The sequence below is a fragment of the Salmo salar genome, chromosome ssa22, assembly GCF_905237065.1.
Source record: "Salmo salar chromosome ssa22, Ssal_v3.1, whole genome shotgun sequence".
Lineage (NCBI taxonomy): Eukaryota > Metazoa > Chordata > Actinopteri > Salmoniformes > Salmonidae > Salmo > Salmo salar.
Genome location: NC_059463.1, coordinates 63,768,840 through 63,796,400, shown reverse-complemented (window position 1 = coordinate 63,796,400; position 27,561 = coordinate 63,768,840). Strand labels below are relative to the sequence as shown.

Below are 27,561 nucleotides of genomic sequence, written 5' to 3'. Positions count from 1 at the left end.
GAACCCTTTATCTGCCAACTTCTGTTTGTAGAATCCCAAATCTTTGGCCTCCAAACTAATGTGACCCCACTTGTCACAATGTTCTCAGTTTTGCCCTACGTTCCCCACAAGTGTCACGGGACTAATCTGTAGGTAACAGGTACTGATTAAAATAATAGATTTTTTAACCAGGGACCTCTCTCACCCTAAGCCATAATAGTACAACTATACCAACGATCCTTTTGGTCAAAGAATTTTCACTTTCCACAAAAATGACGGTCAGGATATGAATCGATGTCTCCATGTTGCTTCAGAGCTTCAAATAGCATTGGTGGTATAGTGGTGAGCATAGCTGCCTTCCAAGTAGTTGACCCGGGTTTGATTCCTGGCCAATGCAGAGCATGAGATATTGGCTAGTTTTAGGGGCTGGGTGTCATTTCAAGTGTATTACATTGGAATCAATATTCGTGGAAGTCAGATTTGCTCTTACTTTTTGCAATTTTTTCTAAATGTAGTGAGTTATTGAGCCAACTAGTGAATATCACAATAGATACGCAGTCCATCGCCTAAACCATTCAGCCACCTCGTCCTGCGCCCAAGAGGTGGCTGTTTGCAACCAGTGGCCAGAGATTTGCCTGTCTGAGCTTGTTAAAAGATCTGCAAAAGGGCTCATCCGGGATTTGAACCCGGGACCTCTCGCACCCAAAGCGAGAATCATACCCCTAGACCAACGAGCCTTAGACAAGAATAAAATTGTTTTTCTTTCTGCGGCAATGACAATGAGGATATCAATTGTTCTTGTCCATGGTGCTTGGAAAGATTGAACCTCATGTGAGTGTTTGTGCTATACTTGTGAGCATAGCAGTCTTCCAAACTGTTGACCAGGCTTCAGTTCAAATCTTTTGTATTTCATCTGCTGTGTCTTTCACACTCTGTCTTCTTAAGCCGCGACAGCAAACTGATGATGACTGTTGACAAATGAATATTGAGCAAATGAGTCAATTAATATTTTAAAAGAGAAAATGAAAAAATAAAACTTCAAAAAGAATGGAGCTCATTTATTTTGAGTCAATTGATGCATCAGTACGTGAATCAAAGTAAACGAAAGTAAAAAATACCCATTCAAATCAATCAGTTTTCAACTAGAGAGATTGAAACGCGTCGTATCTGTCTCAAGCCTCCATATCTGTTTATGTTACACCTCCACATCTGCAATGAAAGGTGGTGGAGCTAGAGCGGTGTTAGTCAAACCATGAGACATACCTATAATCGGTCCTCTCACAAAAACATTTGTAGCTTCTGAACCGTTTGACCTACAACATCGTATGACCACTCCCTGGAAAGGGGAGACCCTCACGAACACGGTGGTGTTCTCAATTCGTCTCTACGTCCCCCACAAGTGTCAGGGGACTCGTCTGAAGTCGGAACCCTTTATCTGCCAACTTCTGTTTGTAGAATCCCAAATCTTTGGCCTCCAAACTAATGTGACCCCACTTGTCACAATGTTCTCAGTTTTGCCCTACGTTCCCCACAAGTGTCACGGGACTAATCTGTAGGTAACAGGTACTGATTAAAATAATAGATTTTTTAACCAGGGACCTCTCTCACCCTAAGCCATAATAGTACAACTATACCAACGATCCATTTGGTCAAAGAATTTTCACTTTCCACAAAAATGACGGTCAGGATATGAATCGATGTCTCCATGTTGCTTCAGAGATTCAAATAGCATTGGTGGTATAGTGGTGAGCATAGCTGCCTTCCAAGTAGTTGACCCGGGTTTGATTCCCAGCCAATGCAGAGCATGAGATATTGGCTAGTTTTAGGGGCTGGGTGTCATTTCAAGTGTATTACATTGGAATCAATATCTCGTGGAAGTCAGATTTGCTCTTACTTCTTGCAATTTTTCTAAATGTAGTGTGTTATTGAGCCAACTAGTGAATATCACAATAGATATGGAGTCCATCGCCTAAACCATTCAGCCACCTCGTCCTGCGCCCAAGAGGTGGCTGTTTGCAACTCAGTGGCCAGAGATTTGCCTGTCTGAGCTTGTTAAAAGATCTGCAAAAGGGCTCATCCGGGATTTGAACCCGGGACCTCTCGCACCCAAAGCGAGAATCATACCCCTAGACCAACGAGCCTTACGCAAGAATAAAATTGTTTTTCTTTCTGCGGCAATGACAATGAGGATATCAATTGTTCTTGTCCATGGTGCTTGGAAAGATTGAACCTCATGTGAGTGTTTGTGCTATACTTGTGAGCATAGCAGTCTTCCAAACTGTTGACCAGGCTTCAGTTCAAATCTTTTGTATTTCATCTGCTGTGTCTTTCACACTCTGTCTTCTTAAGCCGCGACAGCAAACTGATGATGACTGTTGACAAATGAATATTGAGCAAATGAGTCAATTAATATTTTAAAAGAGAAAATGAAAAAATTAAACTTCAAAAAGAATGGAGCTCATTTATTTTGAGTCAATTGATGCATCAGTACGTGAATCAAAGTAAACGAACGTAAAAAATACCCATTCAAATCGATCAGTTTTCAACTAGAGAGATTGAAACGCGTCGTATCTGTCTCAAGCCTCCATAACTGTTTATGTTACACCTCCACATCTGCAATGAAAGGTGGTGGAGCTAGAGCGGTGTTAGTCAAACCATGAGACATACGTATAATCGGTCCTCTCACAAAAACAATTGTAGCTTCTGAACCGTTTGACCTACAACATCGTATGACCATTCCCTGGAAAGGGGAGACCCTCACGAACACGGTGGTGTTCTCAATTCGTCTCTACGTCCCCCCACAAGTGTCAGGGGACTCGTCTGAAGTCGGAACCCTTTATCTGCCAACTTCTGTTTGTAGAATCCCAAATCTTTGGCCTCCAAACTAATGTGACCCCACTTGTCACAATGTTCTCAGTTTTGCCCTACGTTCCCCACAAGTGTCACGGGACTAATCTGTAGGTAACAGGTACTGATTAAAATAATAGATTTTTTAACCAGGGACCTCTCTCACCCTAAGCCATAATAGTACAACTATACCAACGATCCATTTGGTCAAAGAATTTTCACTTTCCACAAAAATGACGGTCAGGATATGAATCGATGTCTCCATGTTGCTTCAGAGCTTCAAATAGCATTGGTGGTATAGTGGTGAGCATAGCTGCCTTCCAAGCAGTTGACCCGGGTTTGATTCCCAGCCAATGCAGAGCATGAGATATTGGCTAGTTTTAGGGGCTGGGTGTCATTTCAAGTGTATTACATTGGAATCAATATCTTTTCGTGGAAGTCAGATTTGCTCTTACTTCTTGCAATTTTTCTAAATGTAGTGTGTTATTGAGCCAACTAGTGAATATCACAATAGATATGGAGTCCATCGCCTAAACCATTCAGCCACCTCGTCCTGCGCCCAAGAGGTGGCTGTTTGCAACCAGTGGCCAGAGATTTGCCTGTCTGAGCTTGTTAAAAGATCTGCAAAAGGGCTCATCCGGGATTTGAACCCGGGACCTCTCGCACCCAAAGCGAGAATCATACCCCTAGACCAACGAGCCTTACACAAGAATAAAATTGTTTTTCTTTCTGCGGCAATGACAATGAGGATATCAATTGTTCTTGTCCATGGTGCTTGGAAAGATTGAACCTCATGTGAGTGTTTGTGCTATACTTTTGAGCATAGCAGTCTTCCAAACTGTTGACCAGGCTTCAGTTCAAATCTTTTGTATTTCATCTGCTGTGTCTTTCACACTCTGTCTTCTTAAGCCGCGACAGCAAACTGATGATGAGTGTTGACAAATGAATATTGAGCAAATGAGGTCAATTAATATTTTAAAAGAGAAAATGAAAAAATAAAACTTCAAAAAGAATGGAGCTCATTTATTTTGAGTCAATTGATGCATCAGTACGTGAATCAAAGTAAACGAACGTAAAAAATACCCATTCAAATCGATCAGTTTTCAACTAGAGAGATTGAAACGCGTCGTATCTGTCTCAAGCCTCCATAACTGTTTATGTTACACCTCCACATCTGCAATGAAAGGTGGTGGAGCTAGAGCGGTGTTAGTCAAACCATGAGACATACCTATAATCGGTCCTCTCACAAAAACATATGTAGCTTCTGAACCGTTTGACCTACAACATCGTATGACCACTCCCTGGAAAGGGGAGACCCTCACGAACACGGTGGTGTTCTCAATTCGTCTCTACGTCCCCCACAAGTGTCAGGGGACTCGTCTGAAGTCGGAACCCTTTATGTGCCAACTTCTGTTTGTAGAATCCCAAATCTTTGGCCTCCAAACTAATGTGACCCCACTTGTCACAATGTTCTCAGTTTTGCCCTACGTTCCCCACAAGTGTCACGGGACTAATCTGAAGGTAACAGGTACTGATTAAAATAATTGATTTTTTAACCAGGGACCTCTCTCACCCTAAGCCATAATAGTACAACTATACCAACGATCCGTTTGGTCAAAGAATTTTCACTTTCCACAAAAATGACGGTCAGGATATGAATCGATGTCTCCATGTTGCTTCAGAGCTTCAAATAGCATTGGTGGTATAGTGGTGAGCATAGCTGCCTTCCAAGCAGTTGACCCGGGTTTGATTCCCAGCCAATGCAGAGCATGAGATATTGGCTAGTTTTAGGGGCTGGGTGTCATTTCAAGTGTATTACATTGGAATCAATATCCTCGTGGAAGTCAGATTTGCTCTTACTTTTTGCAATTTTTTCTAAATGTAGTGAGTTATTGAGCCAACTAGTGAATATCACAATAGATACGCAGTCCATCGCCTAAACCATTCAGCCACCTCGTCCTGCGCCCAAGAGGTGGCTGTTTGCAACCAGTGGCCAGAGATTTGCCTGTCTGAGCTTGTTAAAAGATCTGCAAAAGGGCTCATCCGGGATTTGAACCCGGGACCTCTCGCACCCAAAGCGAGAATCATACCCCTAGACCAACGAGCCTTACACAAGAATAAAATTGTTTTTCTTTCTGCGGCAATGACAATGAGGATATCAATTGTTCTTGTCCATGGTGCTTGGAAAGATTGAACCTCATGTGAGTGTTTGTGCTATACTTGTGAGCATAGCAGTCTTCCAAACTGTTGACCAGGCTTCAGTTCAAATCTTTTGTATTTCATCTGCTGTGTCTTTCACACTCTGTCTTCTTAAGCCGCGACAGCAAACTGATGATGACTGTTGACAAATGAATATTGAGCAAATGAGTCAATTAATATTTTAAAAGAGAAAATGAAAAAATTAAACTTCAAAAAGAATGGAGCTCATTTATTTTGAGTTGATTGATGCATCAGTACGTGAATCAAAGTAAACGAAAGTAAAAAATACCCATTCAAATCAATCAGTTTTCAACTAGAGAGATTGAAACGCGTCGTATCTGTCTCAAGCCTCCATAACTGTTTATGTTACACCTCCACATCTGCAATGAAAGGTGGTGGAGCTAGAGCGGTGTTAGTCAAACCATGAGACATACGTATAATCGGTCCTCTCACAAAAACATATGTAGCTTCTGAACCGTTTGACCTACAACATCGTATGACCACTCCCTGGAAAGGGGAGACCCTCACGAACACGGTGGTGTTCTCAATTCGTCTCTACGTCCCCCACAAGTGTCAGGGGACTCGTCTGAAGTCGGAACCCTTTATGTGCCAACTTCTGTTTGTAGAATCCCAAATCTTTGGCCTCCAAACTAATGTGACCCCACTTGTCACAATGTTCTCAGTTTTGCCCTACGTTCCCCACAAGTGTCACGGGACTAATCTGTAGGTAACAGGTACTGATTAAAATAATTGATTTTTTAACCAGGGACCTCTCTCACCCTAAGCCATAATAGTACAACTATACCAACGATCCATTTGGTCAAAGAATTTTCACTTTCCACAAAAATGACGGTCAGGATATGAATCGATGTCTCCATGTTGCTTCAGAGCTTCAAATAGCATTGGTGGTATAGTGGTGAGCATAGCTGCCTTCCAAGCAGTTGACCCGGGTTTGATTCCCAGCCAATGCAGAGCATGAGATATTGGCTAGTTTTAGGGGCTGGGTGTCATTTCAAGTGTATTACATTGGAATCAATGTTCGTGGAAGTCAGATTTGCTCTTACTTCTTGCAGGTTTTCTAAATGTAGTGTGTTATTGAGCCAACTAGTGAATATCACAATAGATATGGAGTCCATCGCCTAAACCATTCAGCCACCTCGTCCTGCGCCCAAGAGGTGGCTGTTTGCAACCAGTGGCCAGAGATTTGCCTGTCTGAGCTTGTTAAAAGATCTGCAAAAGGGCTCATCCGGGATTTGAACCCGGGACCTCTCGCACCCAAAGCGAGAATCATACCCCTAGACCAACGAGCCTTACACAAGAATAAAATTGTTTTTCTTTCTGCGGCAATGACAATGAGGATATCAATTGTTCTTGTCCATGGTGCTTGGAAAGATTGAACCTCATGTGAGTGTTTGTGCTATACTTTTGAGCATAGCAGTCTTCCAAACTGTTGACCAGGCTTCAGTTCAAATCTTTTGTATTTCATCTGCTGTGTCTTTCACACTCTGTCTTCTTAAGCCGCGACAGCAAACTGATGATGAGTGTTGACAAATGAATATTGAGCAAATGAGGTCAATTAATATTTTAAAAGAGAAAATGAAAAAATAAAACTTCAAAAAGAATGGAGCTCATTTATTTTGAGTCAATTGATGCATCAGTACGTGAATCAAAGTAAACGAACGTAAAAAATACCCATTCAAATCGATCAGTTTTCAACTAGAGAGATTGAAACGCGTCGTATCTGTCTCAAGCCTCCATAACTGTTTATGTTACACCTCCACATCTGCAATGAAAGGTGGTGGAGCTAGAGAGGTGTTAGTCAAACCATGAGACATACCTATAATCGGTCCTCTCACAAAAACAATTGTAGCTTCTGAACCGTTTGACCTACAACATCGTATGACCACTCCCTGGAAAGGGGAGACCCTCACGAACACGGTGGTGTTCTCAATTCGTCTCTACGTCCCCCCACAAGTGTCAGGGGACTCGTCTGAAGTCGGAACCCTTTATGTGCCAACTTCTGTTTGTAGAATCCCAAATCTTTGGCCTCCAAACTAATGTGACCCCACTTGTCACAATGTTCTCAGTTTTGCCCTACGTTCCCCACAAGTGTCACGGGACTAATCTGAAGGTAACAGGTACTGATTAAAATAATTGATTTTTTAACCAGGGACCTCTCTCACCCTAAGCCATAATAGTACAACTATACCAACGATCCATTTGGTCAAAGAATTTTCACTTTCCACAAAAATGACGGTCAGGATATGAATCGATGTCTCCATGTTGCTTCAGAGCTTCAAATAGCATTGGTGGTATAGTGGTGAGCATAGCTGCCTTCCAAGCAGTTGACCCGGGTTTGATTCCCAGCCAATGCAGAGCATGAGATATTGGCTAGTTTTAGGGGCTGGGTGTCATTTCAAGTGTATTACATTGGAATCAATGTCCTTGTTCGTGGAAGTCAGATTTGCTCTTACTTCTTGCAGGTTTTCTAAATGTAGTGTGTTATTGAGCCAACTAGTGAATATCACAATAGATATGGAGTCCATCGCCTAAACCATTCAGCCACCTCGTCCTGCGCCCAAGAGGTGGCTGTTTGCAACCAGTGGCCAGAGATTTGCCTGTCTGAGCTTGTTAAAAGATCTGCAAAAGGGCTCATCCGGGATTTGAACCCGGGACCTCTCGCACCCGAAGCGAGAATCATACCCCTAGACCAACGAGCCTTACACAAGAATAAAATTGTTTTTCTTTCTGCGGCAATGACAATGAGGATATCAATTGTTCTTGTCCATGGTGCTTGGAAAGATTGAACCTCATGTGAGTGTTTGTGCTATACTTTTGAGCATAGCAGTCTTCCAAACTGTTGACCAGGCTTCAGTTCAAATCTTTTGTATTTCATCTGCTGTGTCTTTCACACTCTGTCTTCTTAAGCCGCGACAGCAAACTGATGATGACTGTTGACAAATGAATATTGAGCAAATGAGGTCAATTAATATTTTAAAAGAGAAAATGAAAAAATAAAACTTCAAAAAGAATGGAGCTCATTTATTTTGAGTCAATTGATGCATCAGTACGTGAATCAAAGTAAACGAACGTAAAAAATACCCATTCAAATCGATCAGTTTTCAACTAGAGAGATTGAAACGCGTCGTATCTGTCTCAAGCCTCCATAACTGTTTATGTTACACCTCCACATCTGCAATGAAAGGTGGTGGAGCTAGAGAGGTGTTAGTCAAACCATGAGACATACCTATAATCGGTCCTCTCACAAAAACAAATTGTAGCTTCTGAACCGTTTGACCTACAACATCGTATGACCACTCCCTGGAAAGGGGAGACCCTCACGAACACGGTGGTGTTCTCAATTCGTCTCTACGTCCCCCCACAAGTGTCAGGGGACTCGTCTGAAGTCGGAACCCTTTATGTGCCAACTTCTGTTTGTAGAATCCCAAATCTTTGGCCTCCAAACTAATGTGACCCCACTTGTCACAATGTTCTCAGTTTTGCCCTACGTTCCCCACAAGTGTCACGGGACTAATCTGAAGGTAACAGGTACTGATTAAAATAATTGATTTTTTAACCAGGGACCTCTCTCACCCTAAGCCATAATAGTACAACTATACCAACGATCCATTTGGTCAAAGAATTTTCACTTTCCACAAAAATGACGGTCAGGATATGAATCGATGTCTCCATGTTGCTTCAGAGCTTCAAATAGCATTGGTGGTATAGTGGTGAGCATAGCTGCCTTCCAAGCAGTTGACCCGGGTTTGATTCCCAGCCAATGCAGAGCATGAGATATTGGCTAGTTTTAGGGGCTGGGTGTCATTTCAAGTGTATTACATTGGAATCAATGTCCTTGTTCGTGGAAGTCAGATTTGCTCTTACTTCTTGCAGGTTTTCTAAATGTAGTGTGTTATTGAGCCAACTAGTGAATATCACAATAGATATGGAGTCCATCGCCTAAACCATTCAGCCACCTCGTCCTGCGCCCAAGAGGTGGCTGTTTGCAACCAGTGGCCAGAGATTTGCCTGTCTGAGCTTGTTAAAAGATCTGCAAAAGGGCTCATCCGGGATTTGAACCCGGGACCTCTCGCACCCAAAGCGAGAATCATACCCCTAGACCAACGAGCCTTACACAAGAATAAAATTGTTTTTCTTTCTGCGGCAATGACAATGAGGATATCAATTGTTCTTGTCCATGGTGCTTGGAAAGATTGAACCTCATGTGAGTGTTTGTGCTATACTTTTGAGCATAGCAGTCTTCCAAACTGTTGACCAGGCTTCAGTTCAAATCTTTTGTATTTCATCTGCTGTGTCTTTCACACTCTGTCTTCTTAAGCCGCGACAGCAAACTGATGATGAGTGTTGACAAATGAATATTGAGCAAATGAGGTCAATTAATATTTTAAAAGAGAAAATGAAAAAATAAAACTTCAAAAAGAATGGAGCTCATTTATTTTGAGTCAATTGATGCATCAGTACGTGAATCAAAGTAAACGAACGTAAAAAATACCCATTCAAATCGATCAGTTTTCAACTAGAGAGATTGAAACGCGTCGTATCTGTCTCAAGCCTCCATAACTGTTTATGTTACACCTCCACATCTGCAATGAAAGGTGATGGAGCTAGAGCGGTGTTAGTCAAACCATGAGACATACCTATAATCGGTCCTCTCACAAAAACAATTGTAGCTTCTGAACCGTTTGACCTACAACATCGTATGACCACTCCCTGGAAAGGGGAGACCCTCACGAACACGGTGGTGTTCTCAATTCGTCTCTACGTCCCCCACAAGTGTCAGGGGACTCGTCTGAAGTCGGAACCCTTTATGTGCCAACTTCTGTTTGTAGAATCCCAAATCTTTGGCCTCCAAACTAATGTGACCCCACTTGTCACAATGTTCTCAGTTTTGCCCTACGTTCCCCACAAGTGTCACGGGACTAATCTGAAGGTAACAGGTACTGATTAAAATAATTGATTTTTTAACCAGGGACCTCTCTCACCCTAAGCCATAATAGTACAACTATACCAACGATCCATTTGGTCAAAGAATTTTCACTTTCCACAAAAATGACGGTCAGGATATGAATCGATGTCTCCATGTTGCTTCAGAGCTTCAAATAGCATTGGTGGTATAGTGGTGAGCATAGCTGCCTTCCAAGCAGTTGACCCGGGTTTGATTCCCAGCCAATGCAGAGCATGAGATATTGGCTAGTTTTAGGGGCTGGGTGTCATTTCAAGTGTATTACATTGGAATCAATGTTCGTGGAAGTCAGATTTGCTCTTACTTCTTGCAGGTTTTCTAAATGTAGTGTGTTATTGAGCCAACTAGTGAATATCACAATAGATATGGAGTCCATCGCCTAAACCATTCAGCCACCTCGTCCTGCGCCCAAGAGGTGGCTGTTTGCAACCAGTGGCCAGAGATTTGCCTGTCTGAGCTTGTTAAAAGATCTGCAAAAGGGCTCATCCGGGATTTGAACCCGGGACCTCTCGCACCCGAAGCGAGAATCATACCCCTAGACCAACGAGCCTTACACAAGAATAAAATTGTTTTTCTTTCTGCGGCAATGACAATGAGGATATCAATTGTTCTTGTCCATGGTGCTTGGAAAGATTGAACCTCATGTGAGTGTTTGTGCTATACTTTTGAGCATAGCAGTCTTCCAAACTGTTGACCAGGCTTCAGTTCAAATCTTTTGTATTTCATCTGCTGTGTCTTTCACACTCTGTCTTCTTAAGCCGCGACAGCAAACTGATGATGAGTGTTGACAAATGAATATTGAGCAAATGAGGTCAATTAATATTTTAAAAGAGAAAATGAAAAAATAAAACTTCAAAAAGAATGGAGCTCATTTATTTTGAGTCAATTGATGCATCAGTACGTGAATCAAAGTAAACGAACGTAAAAAATACCCATTCAAATCGATCAGTTTTCAACTAGAGAGATTGAAACGCGTCGTATCTGTCTCAAGCCTCCATAACTGTTTATGTTACACCTCCACATCTGCAATGAAAGGTGGTGGAGCTAGAGAGGTGTTAGTCAAACCATGAGACATACCTATAATCGGTCCTCTCACAAAAACAATTGTAGCTTCTGAACCGTTTGACCTACAACATCGTATGACCACTCCCTGGAAAGGGGAGACCCTCACGAACACGGTGGTGTTCTCAATTCGTCTCTACGTCCCCCACAAGTGTCAGGGGACTCGTCTGAAGTCGGAACCCTTTATGTGCCAACTTCTGTTTGTAGAATCCCAAATCTTTGGCCTCCAAACTAATGTGACCCCACTTGTCACAATGTTCTCAGTTTTGCCCTACGTTCCCCACAAGTGTCACGGGACTAATCTGAAGGTAACAGGTACTGATTAAAATAATTGATTTTTTAACCAGGGACCTCTCTCACCCTAAGCCATAATAGTACAACTATACCAACGATCCTTTTGGTCAAAGAATTTTCACTTTCCACAAAAATGACGGTCAGGATATGAATCGATGTCTCCACGTTGCTTGCAGAGCTTCACATAGCATTGGTGGTATAGTGGTGAGCATAGCTGCCTTCCAAGCAGTTGACCCGGGTTCAATTCCACGCCAATGCAGAGCATGAGATATTCGCTAGTTTTAGGGGCTGGGTGTCATTTCAAGTGTATTACATTGGAATCAATGTCTCGTGGAAGTCAGATTTGCTCTTACTTTTTGCAGGTTTTCTAAATGTAGTGTGTTAATTGAGCCAACTAGTTAATATCACAATAGATTAGCTGTCCATCGCCGAAAGCATTCAGCCACCTCGTCCTGCGCCCAAGAGGTGGCTGTTTGCAACCAGTGGCCAGAGATTTGCCTGTCTGAGCTTGTTAAAAGATCTGCAAAAGGGCTCATCCGGGATTTGAACCCGGGACCTCTCGCACCCGAAGCGAGAATCATACCCCTAGACCAACGAGCCTTACACAAGAATAAAATTGTTTTTCTTTCTGCGGCAATGACAATGAGGATATCAATTGTTCTTGTCCATGGTGCTTGGAAAGATTGAACCTCATGTGAGTGTTTGTGCTATACTTTTGAGCATAGCAGTCTTCCAAACTGTTGACCAGGCTTCAGTTCAAATCTTTTGTATTTCATCTGCTGTGTCTTTCACACTCTGTCTTCTTAAGCCGCGACAGCAAACTGATGATGAGTGTTGACAAATGAATATTGAGCAAATGAGGTCAATTAATATTTTAAAAGAGAAAATGAAAAAATAAAACTTCAAAAAGAATGGAGCTCATTTATTTTGAGTCAATTGATGCATCAGTACGTGAATCAAAGTAAACGAACGTAAAAAATACCCATTCAAATCGATCAGTTTTCAACTAGAGAGATTGAAACGCGTCGTATCTGTCTCAAGCCTCCATAACTGTTTATGTTACACCTCCACATCTGCAATGAAAGGTGGTGGAGCTAGAGAGGTGTTAGTCAAACCATGAGACATACCTATAATCGGTCCTCTCACAAAAACAATTGTAGCTTCTGAACCGTTTGACCTACAACATCGTATGACCACTCCCTGGAAAGGGGAGACCCTCACGAACACGGTGGTGTTCTCAATTCGTCTCTACGTCCCCCACAAGTGTCAGGGGACTCGTCTGAAGTCGGAACCCTTTATGTGCCAACTTCTGTTTGTAGAATCCCAAATCTTTGGCCTCCAAACTAATGTGACCCCACTTGTCACAATGTTCTCAGTTTTGCCCTACGTTCCCCACAAGTGTCACGGGACTAATCTGAAGGTAACAGGTACTGATTAAAATAATTGATTTTTTAACCAGGGACCTCTCTCACCCTAAGCCATAATAGTACAACTATACCAACGATCCTTTTGGTCAAAGAATTTTCACTTTCCACAAAAATGACGGTCAGGATATGAATCGATGTCTCCACGTTGCTTGCAAGCTTCACATAGCATTGGTGGTATAGTGGTGAGCATAGCTGCCTTCCAAGCAGTTGACCCGGGTTCAATTCACGGCCAATGCAGAGCATGAGATATTCGCTAGTTTTAGGGGCTGGGTGTCATTTCACCTGTATTACATTGGAATCAATGTTCGTGGAAGTCAGATTTGCTCTTACTTTTTGCAGGTTTTCTAAATGAAGTGCGAATTTGAGCGAACTAGTTAATATCACAATAGATACGCAGTCCTAAATCATTCAGCCACCTCGTCCTGCGCCCAAGAGGTGGCTGTTTGCAACCAGTGGCCAGAGATTTGCCTGTCTGAGCTTGTTAAAAGATCTGCAAAAGGGCTCATCCGGGATTTGAACCCGGGACCTCTCGCACCCGAAGCGAGAATCATACCCCTAGACCAACGAGCCTTACACAAGAATAAAATTGTTTTTCTTTCTGCGGCAATGACAATGAGGATATCAATTGTTCTTGTCCATGGTGCTTGGAAAGATTGAACCTCATGTGAGTGTTTGTGCTATACTTTTGAGCATAGCAGTCTTCCAAACTGTTGACCAGGCTTCAGTTCAAATCTTTTGTATTTCATCTGCTGTGTCTTTCACACTCTGTCTTCTTAAGCCGCGACAGCAAACTGATGATGAGTGTTGACAAATGAATATTGAGCAAATGAGGTCAATTAATATTTTAAAAGAGAAAATGAAAAAATAAAACTTCAAAAAGAATGGAGCTCATTTATTTTGAGTCAATTGATGCATCAGTACGTGAATCAAAGTAAACGAACGTAAAAAATACCCATTCAAATCGATCAGTTTTCAACTAGAGAGATTGAAACGCGTCGTATCTGTCTCAAGCCTCCATAACTGTTTATGTTACACCTCCACATCTGCAATGAAAGGTGGTGGAGCTAGAGAGGTGTTAGTCAAACCATGAGACATACCTATAATCGGTCCTCTCACAAAAACAATTGTAGCTTCTGAACCGTTTGACCTACAACATCGTATGACCACTCCCTGGAAAGGGGAGACCCTCACGAACACGGTGGTGTTCTCAATTCGTCTCTACGTCCCCCACAAGTGTCAGGGGACTCGTCTGAAGTCGGAACCCTTTATGTGCCAACTTCTGTTTGTAGAATCCCAAATCTTTGGCCTCCAAACTAATGTGACCCCACTTGTCACAATGTTCTCAGTTTTGCCCTACGTTCCCCACAAGTGTCACGGGACTAATCTGAAGGTAACAGGTACTGATTAAAATAATTGATTTTTTAACCAGGGACCTCTCTCACCCTAAGCCATAATAGTACAACTATACCAACGATCCTTTTGGTCAAAGAATTTTCACTTTCCACAAAAATGACGGTCAGGATATGAATCGATGTCTCCACGTTGCTTGCAAGCTTCACATAGCATTGGTGGTATAGTGGTGAGCATAGCTGCCTTCCAAGCAGTTGACCCGGGTTCGATTCCCAGCCAATGCAGAGCATGAGATATTGACTAGTTTTAGGGGCTGGGTGTCATTTCAAGTGTATTACATTGGAATCAATGTCCATGTTCGTGGAAGTCAGATTTGCTCTTACTTTTTGCAGGTTTTCTAAATGAAGTGCGTTATTGAGCCAACTAGTTAATATCACAATAGATATGCAGTCCATCGCCTAAACCATTCAGCCACCTCGTCCTGCGCCCAAGAGGTGGCTGTTTGCAACCAGTGGCCAGAGATTTGCCTGTCTGAGCTTGTTAAAAGATCTGCAAAAGGGCTCATCCGGGATTTGAACCCGGGACCTCTCGCACCCGAAGCGAGAATCATACCCCTAGACCAACGAGCCTTACACAAGAATAAAATTGTTTTTCTTTCTGCGGCAATGACAATGAGGATATCAATTGTTCTTGTCCATGGTGCTTGGAAAGATTGAACCTCATGTGAGTGTTTGTGCTATACTTTTGAGCATAGCAGTCTTCCAAACTGTTGACCAGGCTTCAGTTCAAATCTTTTGTATTTCATCTGCTGTGTCTTTCACACTCTGTCTTCTTAAGCCGCGACAGCAAACTGATGATGAGTGTTGACAAATGAATATTGAGCAAATGAGGTCAATTAATATTTTAAAAGAGAAAATGAAAAAATAAAACTTCAAAAAGAATGGAGCTCATTTATTTTGAGTCAATTGATGCATCAGTACGTGAATCAAAGTAAACGAACGTAAAAAATACCCATTCAAATCGATCAGTTTTCAACTAGAGAGATTGAAACGCGTCGTATCTGTCTCAAGCCTCCATAACTGTTTATGTTACACCTCCACATCTGCAATGAAAGGTGGTGGAGCTAGAGCGGTGTTAGTCAAACCATGAGACATACCTATAATCGGTCCTCTCACAAAAACATTTGTAGCTTCTGAACCGTTTGACCTACAACATCGTATGACCACTCCCTGGAAAGGGGAGACCCTCACGAACACGGTGGTGTTCTCAATTCGTCTCTACGTCCCCCACAAGTGTCAGGGGACTCGTCTGAAGTCGGAACCCTTTATGTGCCAACTTCTGTTTGTAGAATCCCAAATCTTTGGCCTCCAAACTAATGTGACCCCACTTGTCACAATGTTCTCAGTTTTGCCCTACGTTCCCCACAAGTGTCACGGGACTAATCTGAAGGTAACAGGTACTGATTAAAATAATTGATTTTTTAACCAGGGACCTCTCTCACCCTAAGCCATAATAGTACAACTATACCAACGATCCGTTTGGTCAAAGAATTTTCACTTTCCACAAAAATGACGGTCAGGATATGAATCGATGTCTCCATGTTGCTTCAGAGCTTCAAATAGCATTGGTGGTATAGTGGTGAGCATAGCTGCCTTCCAAGCAGTTGACCCGGGTTTGATTCCCAGCCAATGCAGAGCATGAGATATTGGCTAGTTTTAGGGGCTGGGTGTCATTTCAAGTGTATTACATTGGAATCAATGTCCTTGTTCGTGGAAGTCAGATTTGCTCTTACTTCTTGCAGGTTTTCTAAATGTAGTGTGTTATTGAGCCAACTAGTGAATATCACAATAGATATGGAGTCCATCGCCTAAACCATTCAGCCACCTCGTCCTGCGCCCAAGAGGTGGCTGTTTGCAACCAGTGGCCAGAGATTTGCCTGTCTGAGCTTGTTAAACTGATAAAACTGGAAAATACATAGGATACAATAAAAAGCAGTAAACGCACACACATAGTGTGTAGGCAGGATAGGAAAAACAAACGAATAAAATATAAACTACAGTTAAAATAAAGTCAGCTAGAATAAAATAAGATAAAATACCGAACCGCGATATAAAGTTATAGTATTCACGAATCGGATAGCATAGCGCAGTAGAAACACTAGTAACGAATAAAATGTCATATAGCCGCTGGATCCCTAGGAGGCCGCAGTTTAGGGAAAAAGGATCAGATTACGATAACTAGATGAGACAGAGAGGGTCTGGGGAAAAATCTGAAAAATAGGAACCAGGACTAAAATAGAATAAATAGTAACAACAAATACATAAAGAACCATACCATGGTATAGTCTGTAGTATATACTAGAGATATTACAGCACCGCGAAGGACGGTAGGAGGAAAACGGGGGGTAACACTGTAGTTGCAGGACCCCTAAGAAGTTACACCATCGAGGAGAGAAAGGGTCTGGAGAGACTCTACAAGTATAGAAAATAGGTAAAAGATAGGATAGAAGATAGGATAAATTAGGAATATAAGTAACAGTAGGAATATCATAAGTGAATAAATATAAAGAGATAAGAAAGTGTAGATATAAACAACAGCTGAATTAGACGGGAAAGTGTGATAAATAGGATGTAATAAAGTTAAAGTAATGGAATTTAGTAAAGCCATGGAGTCGCTGAGAGAAGCGCACAATAATTCCACCAATTCGGTTTGAATGTGAAAGAGCAAACTGGATAATGAAGGGCAACATTACCCGGTAAACTGGATAAATAGAATCAAATGAAACCAGAATAAGAAGCTCAATTTACCAGTGTTTTGAAATCAGCATTCTATCATCAGAAAATACATTACGATGGGGGCCAGATGTGACTCTGCTCGCCCCGCAGACGTGCGAGGGGTGAGTAGAGCCATAAAAACCATAAAATATCAAAACGTAAGAAGATAGCTCCCTGTTTTAAATATGGGACTATGGGAAGAATGTGGGAAGAATGTGAGTAGGGAGACACTGGAGCCTGGTGCAGTGGCAGGAAATGCAGTTTACAAGAGTTTGCATCCTTTTCAATAGAGCAACAACTAATCGTTTTGAGCTTAGTAAGAATGGAACTTTCACATAGCGGTGTATGGTCTCCGTTCGATCAATGAGTGATTAATAGAGATGACAGTTTCTATGTGATGGAAGACGTATTAGATCACGTTTTACTAACTGTTATTAGAGCACCGATGGGATTTACAAATAGTCCCACTTGGTAACTTTTTGCATTGAAACAATAGTTTCGGTGGTGATAAAATACGAGGATGATTTGTTATTGGCGTCGAACGATGGAAAATAAACTTATATGAGAGATCACCACCTTAGTAAATTAGTTGGAGGAACAGGCAAAGCAAAGTTTAACATATTTGAGGTTTTCAATTTCTGAAGGCAAGACTTAACCCGGGATCGGGTAGAAACTATGCGTTCTGAGGCATGGCTAAACTCTCCGCGCATGCTCAGGAAAACATAAGGGGTTTTCAATATTGTTAGACATTTTATGCCGACGTTCTCTGAAACTGCTAAAACACTTGTAGAATGGAATAAAGAGCGTGAGGAAATGTTTGTCGGTTTAAAGAATTCATTGGGTTAAACGCCAGCATTGGGATTGCCAAATTTAAATTAAAACTTTTAAAATGTTTTAGTTAGTTTATGAACATAGTGGAGGATTGAAACAAACATTTAATGATTGAAGTAAGGATAGTGGAATTATAATTATAATGTTCAGTATAAAAGTAATACTATTGGCTTGCTGACTAAAAGGTAACATTGTGAATACTAACGAAATGTATACTTTCTTTTCCAGAAGGGTTTTTCATTTTCTCTTGTCGGAAATGTCCTTGGAGAATGCGATACTGGGGAAAGCAGTTAGTGATAGTCGGCTGTTTTAAGAGTAAAAGTATCTGGATTAGGCTATAAATGGAGTTCCGAATAAAAGAGTCCAGTTCCTGTGATCTTGACCTACCAGCAAGTACACACCATGTAACGGGAAAGAACATGCGTTAGTGGATTTATTTAGAGAAGGGATAGTGTAAAATGGGGTGCTTGGTAATGTTTTTCAGGCTATTTTGGTGGGATGTCAAAAGCACTAGTATGGATATACCAAAGTGCAGAAGAATGGATTAGTTTACAAATGTCTGATTGAATATTGCTGGTGTCAGTAAACGTCAGGGAGGAAACATAATTAGAATTATTGCAAGCAGCACAGTTAAACGTTAGCTTGGGTGTTTGACTGTCATAGGGAAAAATAGTAGGAGCTAATGATTCAGAAAGTTTGGTTCAACTCTGTTCATTACAACATATTTGGGGTTTTGAGAACCATGTGACTCAAGAAAAACGTAGCCTTTGTTTCGGTATTCAAAATAAATATATTGAAGTGACATAAGAATTGGCTGATGTATTTTCTACATTTGCTGCTTTACAGGTTACTCTTAAACTAATGGATGTTTAATGAGTGTTGACAGTATGTGAATGGTAATATATTATTAATGTCTTTATAGCACTCTAATGATGAGATATTTTAGTAAATTGAAAAACTAAGGTTTCAATACAAGGTTATTTGATGAATAAATTGAGCCTTGAGATTGTAAAAATAAAAAAGAATAACATAATTTGCGGTTGGAAGCAAACAAGCAACTAGTGCGATGTTTGAAATAAAGATATGAACAAACATCACTATTGTTTGGTTTTATAGTTAGATAACACTAGTGAATTTGAGCAGGAAAGTTATGTATTCTGGACATTGTAATCTGTTTGAATTACGTCTTGACTAACAAGATGATAAGACAGCATCAACTTGTTGAAGGTTCTACAGTGGTTAACCAATAGTTTTGTATACTATACTAAACTAATGACACAGGTTAAAATGATTAGATTACTGGAAAGGCCTATGGGATTTAATTTGGATGGACCTTTTTCAATTCAGTTTTAAACTGGGTATACAGGAAGATGGAAATGTTTTGAAATGTATCCAAATGGGTTCTGAAGGACAGGGACAGAGAAGGGAGAGGAAACATTTAATGGTGTCAAAATCCTAAACATTTCCCGTGAAGACTGATCAACTTCACTAGAAATTATTGGAACAGGTGGGATTTAAATATAAAATGACTAAGAAACACCAGTCTCTATTCAGAGTACAATCACTTTGAAATTCTATTATTTCCATATGAAAATGATGAAGAGTTGTAATCTTAAATTGACTAGTTACTCAAATAATTGTATTTTTTATTTATTTAACACGTTGTTGTTGAATCATGTGTTCAGAGGGAAACTGAGCAGTTCCATGGGGTTATTGTCTTTGGGTAAATATACACATGTGCTTTGTTCAGTCTGCATATAGAAAGGAAATATCTGTTAACCTCTATGGGCTAGGTGGGACGCTAGCGTCCCACCCGTGGTGCACTCCATCAACAGCAGGTGCATTTCAAGAGCGGCAAATTTGAATCCAAATAAATGTCAAAATTCAAATTTTTCAAACATACAACTATTTTACACCCTTTGAAAGATAAACATCTCCTTAATCTAACCACGTTTTACGATTTCAAAAAGGTTTTACGGCGAAAGCATAAATTTAGAGTATGTTAGGACAGTACATTTACAAGAGTTGTGTGTAATGTTTTGTCAATTCAAAGACAGGGTCACCAAAACCATAAAACCAGCTAAAATGATGCACTAACCTTTTACAATCTCCATCAGATGACACTCCTAGGACATTATGTTAGACAATGCATGCATTTTTAGTTCTATCAAGTTCATATTTATATCCAAAAACAGCGTTTTACTATGGCATTGATGTTGAGGAAATCGTTTCCCTCCAATAACCGGCAGTCAAGTCAACACCACAAATTAAATAATTAAAATTTGAAAACATTGGTAAAATATTATATTGTAATTTAAAGAATTATAGATTTACATCTCTTGAACCCAATCAACTTGCCAGATTTAAAAATAACCTTACTGGGAAATCACACTTTGCAATAATCTGAGCACTGCGCCCAGAAAAATACGCGTTGCGATACAGACAAGACGTCATGTTGGGGAGATCTAAAATCGAAAATACTATGTAAATAATCCATTACCTTTGATTCTCTTCATCAGATATCACTTCCAGGTATCACAGGTCCATAACGAATGTAGTTTTGTTCAAAAAAGCTCATCATTTATGTCCAAAAATCTCCGTCTTGTTAGCACATGATCTAAGCCAGCCGGACTTCTCGTCATGAACGAGGGGAAAAAATATATTTACGTTCGTTCAAACATGTCAAACGTTGTATAGCATAAATCATTAGGGCCTTTTTTAACCAGAACATGAATAATATTCAAGGTGGACGAATGCATACTCTTTTATAACGTATTGGAACGAGGGTACCCAACATGAACTCGCGCGCCAGGTGTCTAATGGGCCATCATCGTTCCATGGCTCTTGTTCGGTCAGATCTCCCTCCAGAAGACTCAAAACACTTTGTAAAGGCTGGTGACATCTAGTGGAAGCAATAGGAAGTGCCAAAATATTCCTCAGCCCCTGTGTTTTTCAATGGGATAGGTTTAAAGGTAATACAACACATCAGGTATCCACTTCCTGTCAGAAAATGTCTCAGGGTTTTGCCTGCCAAATGAGTTCTGTTATACTCACAGACACCATTCAAACAGTTTTAGAAAATTTAGGATGTTTTCTATCCATATGTAATAAGTATATGCATATTCTAGTTACTGGGTAGGAGTGGTAACCAGATTAAATCAGGTATGTTTTTTTATCCAGCCGTGTCAATACTGCCCCCTAGCCCTAACAGGTTAACAAGGGATGACAGTCACTCCAAATGGATTATGATATAAGTAAAGATGATTTCATTGTGTGTTTTTGTTTCAATACAAAATTTGCAACATTGGGATATTGAAGTTTGCGAGAGGTTATGTTGTTAAATTATCTGTAACTCGTCTGAGAGATCACCAGCAGAATAAGGGAGTTATCATGGAAGGTGATGTCAGAATGCATGGGAGAAATATTTTTACAACAAGTGTGTGTGAAGCTCTAACTCTCCCTAACCAGCGGAAGAGTGAGGGACAACTGCGTCTGATGACCTGTGAACTGTATCTGAAATAGACATGCTGGAATGATATGTGCTGGAGGAGGAAGACTAAAAGGGGAATAGGTTACTGACCTTTCATTACCAGGCCTCTCATGACAGAAAAACAGAGGCAAATGGGGGCTGTAATATGAATAGATAGTACTGGTATTACAAGTTTAGTATAAATGTACATTTTTAAGGGAATGAAGCACTAAGGACTGAATTCTGATTTGGGTTGGACAATTTATAAAACGTTGTAGTTATGATTTGGACGTAGAACTGTTTAAATGTACTAGGCCTGGGGAAGCTCTGGAAACTAAATCCTGAGACGGGGAGGTTGACAGATCTTCTGTTTTATTATGTCATTAGAAATGTAATGTTAAATTGTATTGATATAATTAATTGCATAAAATGTTTATAGTCTGTTTTGCGATACACACAAGGATGAAGGAGGAGACCAACATTATGAGTATTATCTAGTATTATATAGTATTATCATAGAACGTAACGGATGGACGTTTTCCCCAGGTTTAGTTACATTATGAGTAGTGGTCACTTATTACAAATATGCAGTTATTGTAATTTATTTTTGCTCTTTTCTTGTCTGGTCAATTTATTTTTGTTTTAAGGAACATAAGTGTGTTTATTGTTCCTGAGGAGGGAATGATATAAATTGACTAAAATTGATTTGAGAATGTTTAAGTATGTATCAAACTGTGGAAGGAAATTGGTAGTAAATTATGTGCTATGGGTTAGAAGAACTATGACTGCATTGGGGATCTGAGGGGGCTCATAAATGAAGGTTATGGTAGTAGAGGGGTGTTATTTCTAGAGACTATGTATATTAATAGAAGAGAGAACTCACAGAAGAGAAAGGACAGCTGGCTGTGTAAAATATAGGGATGCACAACATAGGGACAATTCTGAGTAAATTGAACATTACACATACCTAGATTATGGTAAGAGTAAAAGTGATAGTGGTGACATTTAACACTATGGTAAAAGTTTAAGAGAGTTATGACTTGGAGTTTTAAGAGGTTGGATAGTCTTCCAACTGGAAGACACTTGACTGATTACATGTTATTCTAACAGCAGTTGCTGTAGGGACCATAATTTGGCTATCATTATGTATAAGAATATCTGTGGTAGGAGGCGAGGTATTTGAGACAATGTTTAAATAGGGCTGTTATTTAAATATTCCAAGTAATGATCTTGACATGAGAAGAAAGTCTGTTGTCAGGAAATAACCCATGTGTTAGTGTGTATGTCCTCAGGAGAAAAGCAGCACATAAGAAGCCAGAAATAACCAAGGGCATGGGCTGACTTCTAGAGATTGAGTGTACATCAAGATATACCAGGCTGGGGGTATACTTCTTACAGCACCTGCAGTGGTAAAGATCATCATGTCTCTCTTCGGTGGGCGCATAATTCTCACAAGAAGTAAGGTCCAGCTGAATAATGGGTGAGCTTGAAAGCACCATGACAGGGGACGCGGAGAGAGAGAGACTAGATTCCACTGTAGACATACAGTTGTTGGGTTTGGGAGCTACTTATTTTATTGGTTAATGCATCATATGAAAAAGGATAGATGTTAGGGTAATTGTGCTCTAAACAACATGTTGAAGGCATTAATGTGAAAGCATATACAGTATTGAATTACTTCAAGAATATATGTTGATTAGGGATATGCCTATCAGTTGAAATGGAGCAGATGGGAAACAAAGTGAAAATGACATGATTTGGGAACACCTCTCAGAACCTGGGGCCGAAAGGGGAAGACTGGGTGGAAGCATGAGGAAGCTTTTTAGTGCTTTTACTTTTGTGGATTCCAGCAGAAAAGTATCCTGGAGGCATAGAGTCAGGTGAAGAGAGAGTGGGAATTGTCATGGTCTCAGATTTCGGTTTCCATGAATATATTTATGCATGACATATCACATTGTCAATACTGTTGTGTTTTTGTTTTCCACTTTCCAAGTCTTATGCTTAGGAACCAGAAGGAGAGGGGTCGCCAGCTTCAGCTGGAATGTTAGTTGGTGTATGATGAGTGATGGAAATAAGTGGATGTATGGTGTGATCATAAAACAGAGGCCATAAGTCTCTAAGTTTGAATGCCTCACAGAAAGAAGGCAGAAACCTGAACCAGGACCAGAGGTTCCACGTCTGGTGATCCAAGAGACCAGGTCCGAGTGTTCCGGAAGAAAGGAATGAGCCAAGGAGGGAGGGTCCCTACAAGGTGGCTCGAACAATGTTAACTGCTGTCCAGGTGAAAGGAAGCAACACGTGGTACCATCTAAACCACTGTACCAAAGTCCCGTTGGAAAGGAGGGGACAACCACCGCCAGGCAGGAGCCAAGCAGGAGACAGGCAGGAGACAGGCAGGAGACAAAGAGGAGGTGGATCGAGGAGCAACTTTCAACAGCCAACAGACACTCTCTCCTGAATATCCAGAGAGTCCAGGGATGGGGAGGAGTGACATGCCTGTTGCTCCTGATGACATACCTACTCTGGCAGATACCCCTGATAGAGGTGTTGTTCAAGGGGACAGAGAAACAACGACAGGAGAATGGAAAGGAGACTTTCTTATCAACTTCTCTATCCTCACATGGTCTTTTTAACAGACAGTGAAACAGGATAGATGAAGAATGGTAGAATGGTCTTGACAGCAACGGCAACAAACCTAGAAGAAATTGTAAAATTACCTCCCACTAGAGACTAGTACACCAACTAAGACAATAGAAAAACCATAAGAAAGTGGGTTGATGCAGAAAATCTGGACATCTGTTACCAACTGGGGTAGCTACAATGAAGAAACTACCCAAGAATCAAACATTGATCAAAAATGTAGAAAAGCAATAACAAATGGCTTGTATAGGTGGGCTCAGTAAGAAGCAACTAAACATAGGATGGACAATTGCATTTTGTCTAGCAAATCACATTTGTCTGATATTTTAATAATACATGAACTTGCATCTGTTGAAGAATGTGTTAAATGGAAAATGTTCAATGTATTCAGAGTCAATACTACATACCTTTGTGTAACATAGAATGCAGATTGGCATTAGGTAGCACTAAAGGTAGAAGTGAATTAAACCAAAATATGTTGGGAGAACATGAATGTGCAACATATGACATGAGAACTGAATTAAATGGTCCTCATAATGATAGGTTTACTATGGTAAAAAGTAGATATGAATGTTTCTACAGCTATGGGGATAATGGGATAGATGTGAGAAACACTACAGTTAATTGTTAAACTATTTGGGTGTTAGAAACTGCAGGAGTTAGTCAATTTGATGATAAAGGAATGATTATGGATTACAAAGGTACATGTGGTAATATAACTCAAGTAACACTATCTCTTGCAATATTAAAGAATCAGGACAGAAGTAAAGCTGATAGTTTCGGGATGTGTGGGCAGAACAAACTCTTCAATGTTTTACCAGAAGGCTGGACTGTGCCTTGATTAGAGCAACACAACAGGTGTCTATCATTAAATCACAGCAGGATGAGTCTGTAAAGCATAGAGTAAGGGAAGCCTATGAATCAGATCCCATAGTATATCTAGATGCGATTGGACAGGTGAGAGGAGTTCCTGATGAATACAAACCAAGAGATGAGGTTAAATCAGGTTCTGAATCAATATTTCTTTGGATAACACCTAATAATAACAACGTACTAGATGGAACTTTTCCTGTAGCTATGACCAAACTGAAGGGATTGTGACAAGAGGTTAAGGACAATGAACCCATGGTTGGGACTGGTTGGATTTAGCTTTAAGTAAATGGGGTTACTCCAGGAGGACGACATGATAGCAATGATCATGGTGTTCAAGGGTTTCCTGTTTTAGTAAAGCTCCTGATTATTATGTGCTTGGTTGAAAACTGGACTGATGCAATATGTATAACCTGGTAATCATTTACTATGGAGTGTATTGTCTATTTCCTTTCTACCTTTGACAAGGGATAAATTAAGTTAGAACTTCTGAATTTTGTATACTTAAACTTGTGGGTAAAATGGGGAAATTCTGGTTACAAGTGTCTACGAACCATGCCCTTAATCTTCTAGCAGTAGTGAGTGTCTCAATTTGGAATGTTGTCTATAACTTTTATTTTTGATCACTTAGGCCTTGTTCAGATTCATAGTAAGAATATTAACTTTAATTAGGTCTATTATGTTTATTATTCTTTTAAAATTCTTGTTATATTCTACACTCTACATAACTAAGATGACCTCAGGCAAGGCTATGTCGTGCTTCTTCATAGTATACTGATTTGTTATATGTATCCTCGTTTACTATGGTTTATTTGTTAAAGTTTGACTGGATCTTTTACTCCTATCTATGTTATCAATTTGGAGATGTTTGGTCCAGTATATGATTATGTTTTATCTGTTCACATTTCGTTCAACACATTTACTATTCTATGTATCTATTATTTTGCTTCCATCCTTATTGTCTCTAGTTTAAGCATGTTTGATGTGGGACTAATTAGTCCCAGAGGAGGGATTATGTGGGAGAAAGGTAGACTTGCTGAGGGAAGAAAGATAGAAATACATTAGCTAGCGAAAGAGGAGACTGACAGCAGGCCCTGAGTGGAGATAACAGATGGCCATACATCCCCAAGCAGGAACCACACAAAGGCCAGGCAAGCTGTATGTATGACCATGACTAAATATATGCCAAGCGTAAGCATGCAATGCATGCATTATTTTCATATCCATATGAGGAGAGTCTCGCCCCTACTACGTTAGAGCTAAAAGCAGATATGGGCGTTATCCAGCCACTACAATGTTAGAGCTAAAAGCAGATATGGGCGTTAACCAGCCACTACTATGTTAGAGCTAAAAGCAGATATGGGCGTTATCCAGCCACTACTATGTTAGAGCTAAAAGCAGATATGGGCGTTATCCAGCCACTACTATGTTAGAGCTAAAAGCAGATATGGGCGTTATCCAGCCACTACTATGTTAGAGCTAAAAGCAGATATGGGCGTTATCCAGCCACTACTATGTTAGAGCTAAAAGCAGATATGGGCGTTATCCAGCCACTACTATGTTAGAGCTAAAAGCAGATATGGGCGTTATCCATTGGGTTGAAAGAAAATGGTGGCAGAACGCATAGGGGGTTTTACTTCATTTACATAAAGGATGGACCTATGTATTGTATATGCATAAAAGCAGAGCCGGGGCCTAAGGAAGGCAGTTGTTGTCCGCGGGCCGGCTCGGCTTTATTACTCTGTATTAAAGTCTATATTGAATTTACAAGTTCTTGTAAGAAGTGTTATTCTTAAGACAATTTTCCACGACACCTGGTCAACAGTTTGGAAGACTGCTATGCTCACAAATATAGCACAAACACTCACATGAGGTTCAATCTTTCCAAGCACCATGGACAAGAACAATTGATATCCTCATTGTCATTGCCGCAGAAAGCAAAAAATGTTATTCTTGTGTAAGGCTCGTTGGTCTAGGGGTATGATTCTCGCTTTGGGTGCGAGAGGTCCCGGGTTCAAATCCTGGATGAGCCCTTTTGCAGATCTTTTAACCTGTTAGGGCTAGGGGGCAGTATTGACACGGCCGGATAAAAAACGTACCCGATTTAATCTAGTTACTACTCCTGCCCAGTAACTAGAATATGCATATAATTATTGGCTTTGGATAGAAAACACCCTAAAGTTTCTAAAACTGTTTGAATGGTGTCTGTGAGTATAACAGAACTCAAATGGCAGGCCAAAACCTGAGAAGATTCCATGCAGGAAGTGGCCTGTCTGACAAGTGGTGTTTCATCTTGGCTCTTTTTATTGAAGACTGAGGATCTTTGCTCTAACGTGACACTTCCTACGGCTCCCATAGGCTCTCAGAGCCCGGGAAAAAGCTGAACGATATCGAGGCAGGCTCTGGCTGAAACACATTATCGCTTTTGGCAAGTGGCCGATCTGAGTACTATGGGCTTAGGCGCGTGCCCGAGTCGACCGAATGCTTTATTTTCTTTTGTCTGTTTACCTAAACGCAGATTCCCGGTCTGAATATTATCGCTTTTTTATGAGAAAAATGGCAAAAAAAAAGATTTTAAACAGCGGTTGACATGCTTCGAAGTACGGTAATGGAATATTTAGAATTTTTTTGTCACGAATTGCGCCATGCTCGTCACCCTTATTTACCCTTTCGGATAGTGTCTTGAACGCACGAACAAAACGCCGATGTTTGGATATAACTATGGATTATTTGGAACCAAACCAACATTTGTTATTGAAGTAGAAGTCCTGGGAGTGCATTCTGACGAAGACAGCAAAGGTAATAACATTTTTCTTATAGTAAATGTGACTTTTC

General features: G+C 40.6%; 1 long non-coding RNA gene and 14 other non-coding genes across 15 annotated transcripts; 4 read left to right on the top strand and 11 right to left on the bottom strand.

Annotated features, from left to right (window-relative positions):
- Positions 1–644: 644 nt before the first annotated feature.
- Positions 645–716, bottom strand: trnap-ugg (transfer RNA proline (anticodon UGG)). Its single transcript has one exon. It is a non-coding gene; the product is annotated as a tRNA-Pro (tRNA).
- A 1,332-nt stretch (positions 717–2,048) lies between these two features.
- On the bottom strand, positions 2,049–2,120 carry trnap-ugg (transfer RNA proline (anticodon UGG)). Its single transcript has one exon. It is a non-coding gene; the product is annotated as a tRNA-Pro (tRNA).
- Positions 2,121–3,455: 1,335 nt separating this feature from the next.
- Positions 3,456–3,527, bottom strand: trnap-ugg (transfer RNA proline (anticodon UGG)). Its single transcript has one exon. It is a non-coding gene; the product is annotated as a tRNA-Pro (tRNA).
- A 1,334-nt stretch (positions 3,528–4,861) lies between these two features.
- On the bottom strand, positions 4,862–4,933 carry trnap-ugg (transfer RNA proline (anticodon UGG)). Its single transcript has one exon. It is a non-coding gene; the product is annotated as a tRNA-Pro (tRNA).
- A 1,330-nt stretch (positions 4,934–6,263) lies between these two features.
- Positions 6,264–6,335, bottom strand: trnap-ugg (transfer RNA proline (anticodon UGG)). Its single transcript has one exon. It is a non-coding gene; the product is annotated as a tRNA-Pro (tRNA).
- Positions 6,336–7,673: 1,338 nt separating this feature from the next.
- trnap-cgg (transfer RNA proline (anticodon CGG)) lies at positions 7,674–7,745 on the bottom strand. The gene has a single exon. It is a non-coding gene; the product is annotated as a tRNA-Pro (tRNA).
- A 1,339-nt stretch (positions 7,746–9,084) lies between these two features.
- On the bottom strand, positions 9,085–9,156 carry trnap-ugg (transfer RNA proline (anticodon UGG)). The gene has a single exon. It is a non-coding gene; the product is annotated as a tRNA-Pro (tRNA).
- Positions 9,157–10,487: 1,331 nt separating this feature from the next.
- trnap-cgg (transfer RNA proline (anticodon CGG)) lies at positions 10,488–10,559 on the bottom strand. Its single transcript has one exon. It is a non-coding gene; the product is annotated as a tRNA-Pro (tRNA).
- A 1,334-nt stretch (positions 10,560–11,893) lies between these two features.
- trnap-cgg (transfer RNA proline (anticodon CGG)) lies at positions 11,894–11,965 on the bottom strand. Its single transcript has one exon. It is a non-coding gene; the product is annotated as a tRNA-Pro (tRNA).
- A 992-nt stretch (positions 11,966–12,957) lies between these two features.
- On the top strand, positions 12,958–13,029 carry trnag-ucc (transfer RNA glycine (anticodon UCC)). The gene has a single exon. It is a non-coding gene; the product is annotated as a tRNA-Gly (tRNA).
- Positions 13,030–13,290: 261 nt separating this feature from the next.
- Positions 13,291–13,362, bottom strand: trnap-cgg (transfer RNA proline (anticodon CGG)). Its single transcript has one exon. It is a non-coding gene; the product is annotated as a tRNA-Pro (tRNA).
- Positions 13,363–14,354: 992 nt separating this feature from the next.
- Positions 14,355–14,426, top strand: trnag-ucc (transfer RNA glycine (anticodon UCC)). The gene has a single exon. It is a non-coding gene; the product is annotated as a tRNA-Gly (tRNA).
- A 273-nt stretch (positions 14,427–14,699) lies between these two features.
- trnap-cgg (transfer RNA proline (anticodon CGG)) lies at positions 14,700–14,771 on the bottom strand. Its single transcript has one exon. It is a non-coding gene; the product is annotated as a tRNA-Pro (tRNA).
- A 6,883-nt stretch (positions 14,772–21,654) lies between these two features.
- LOC123729715 (uncharacterized) lies at positions 21,655–23,480 on the top strand. The gene is made up of 2 exons (XR_006761423.1): positions 21,655–22,696; positions 23,210–23,480. It is a non-coding gene; the product is annotated as an uncharacterized lncRNA (long non-coding RNA).
- Positions 23,481–26,687: 3,207 nt separating this feature from the next.
- trnap-ugg (transfer RNA proline (anticodon UGG)) lies at positions 26,688–26,759 on the top strand. Its single transcript has one exon. It is a non-coding gene; the product is annotated as a tRNA-Pro (tRNA).
- The last annotated feature ends 802 nt before the right edge of the window (positions 26,760–27,561 follow it).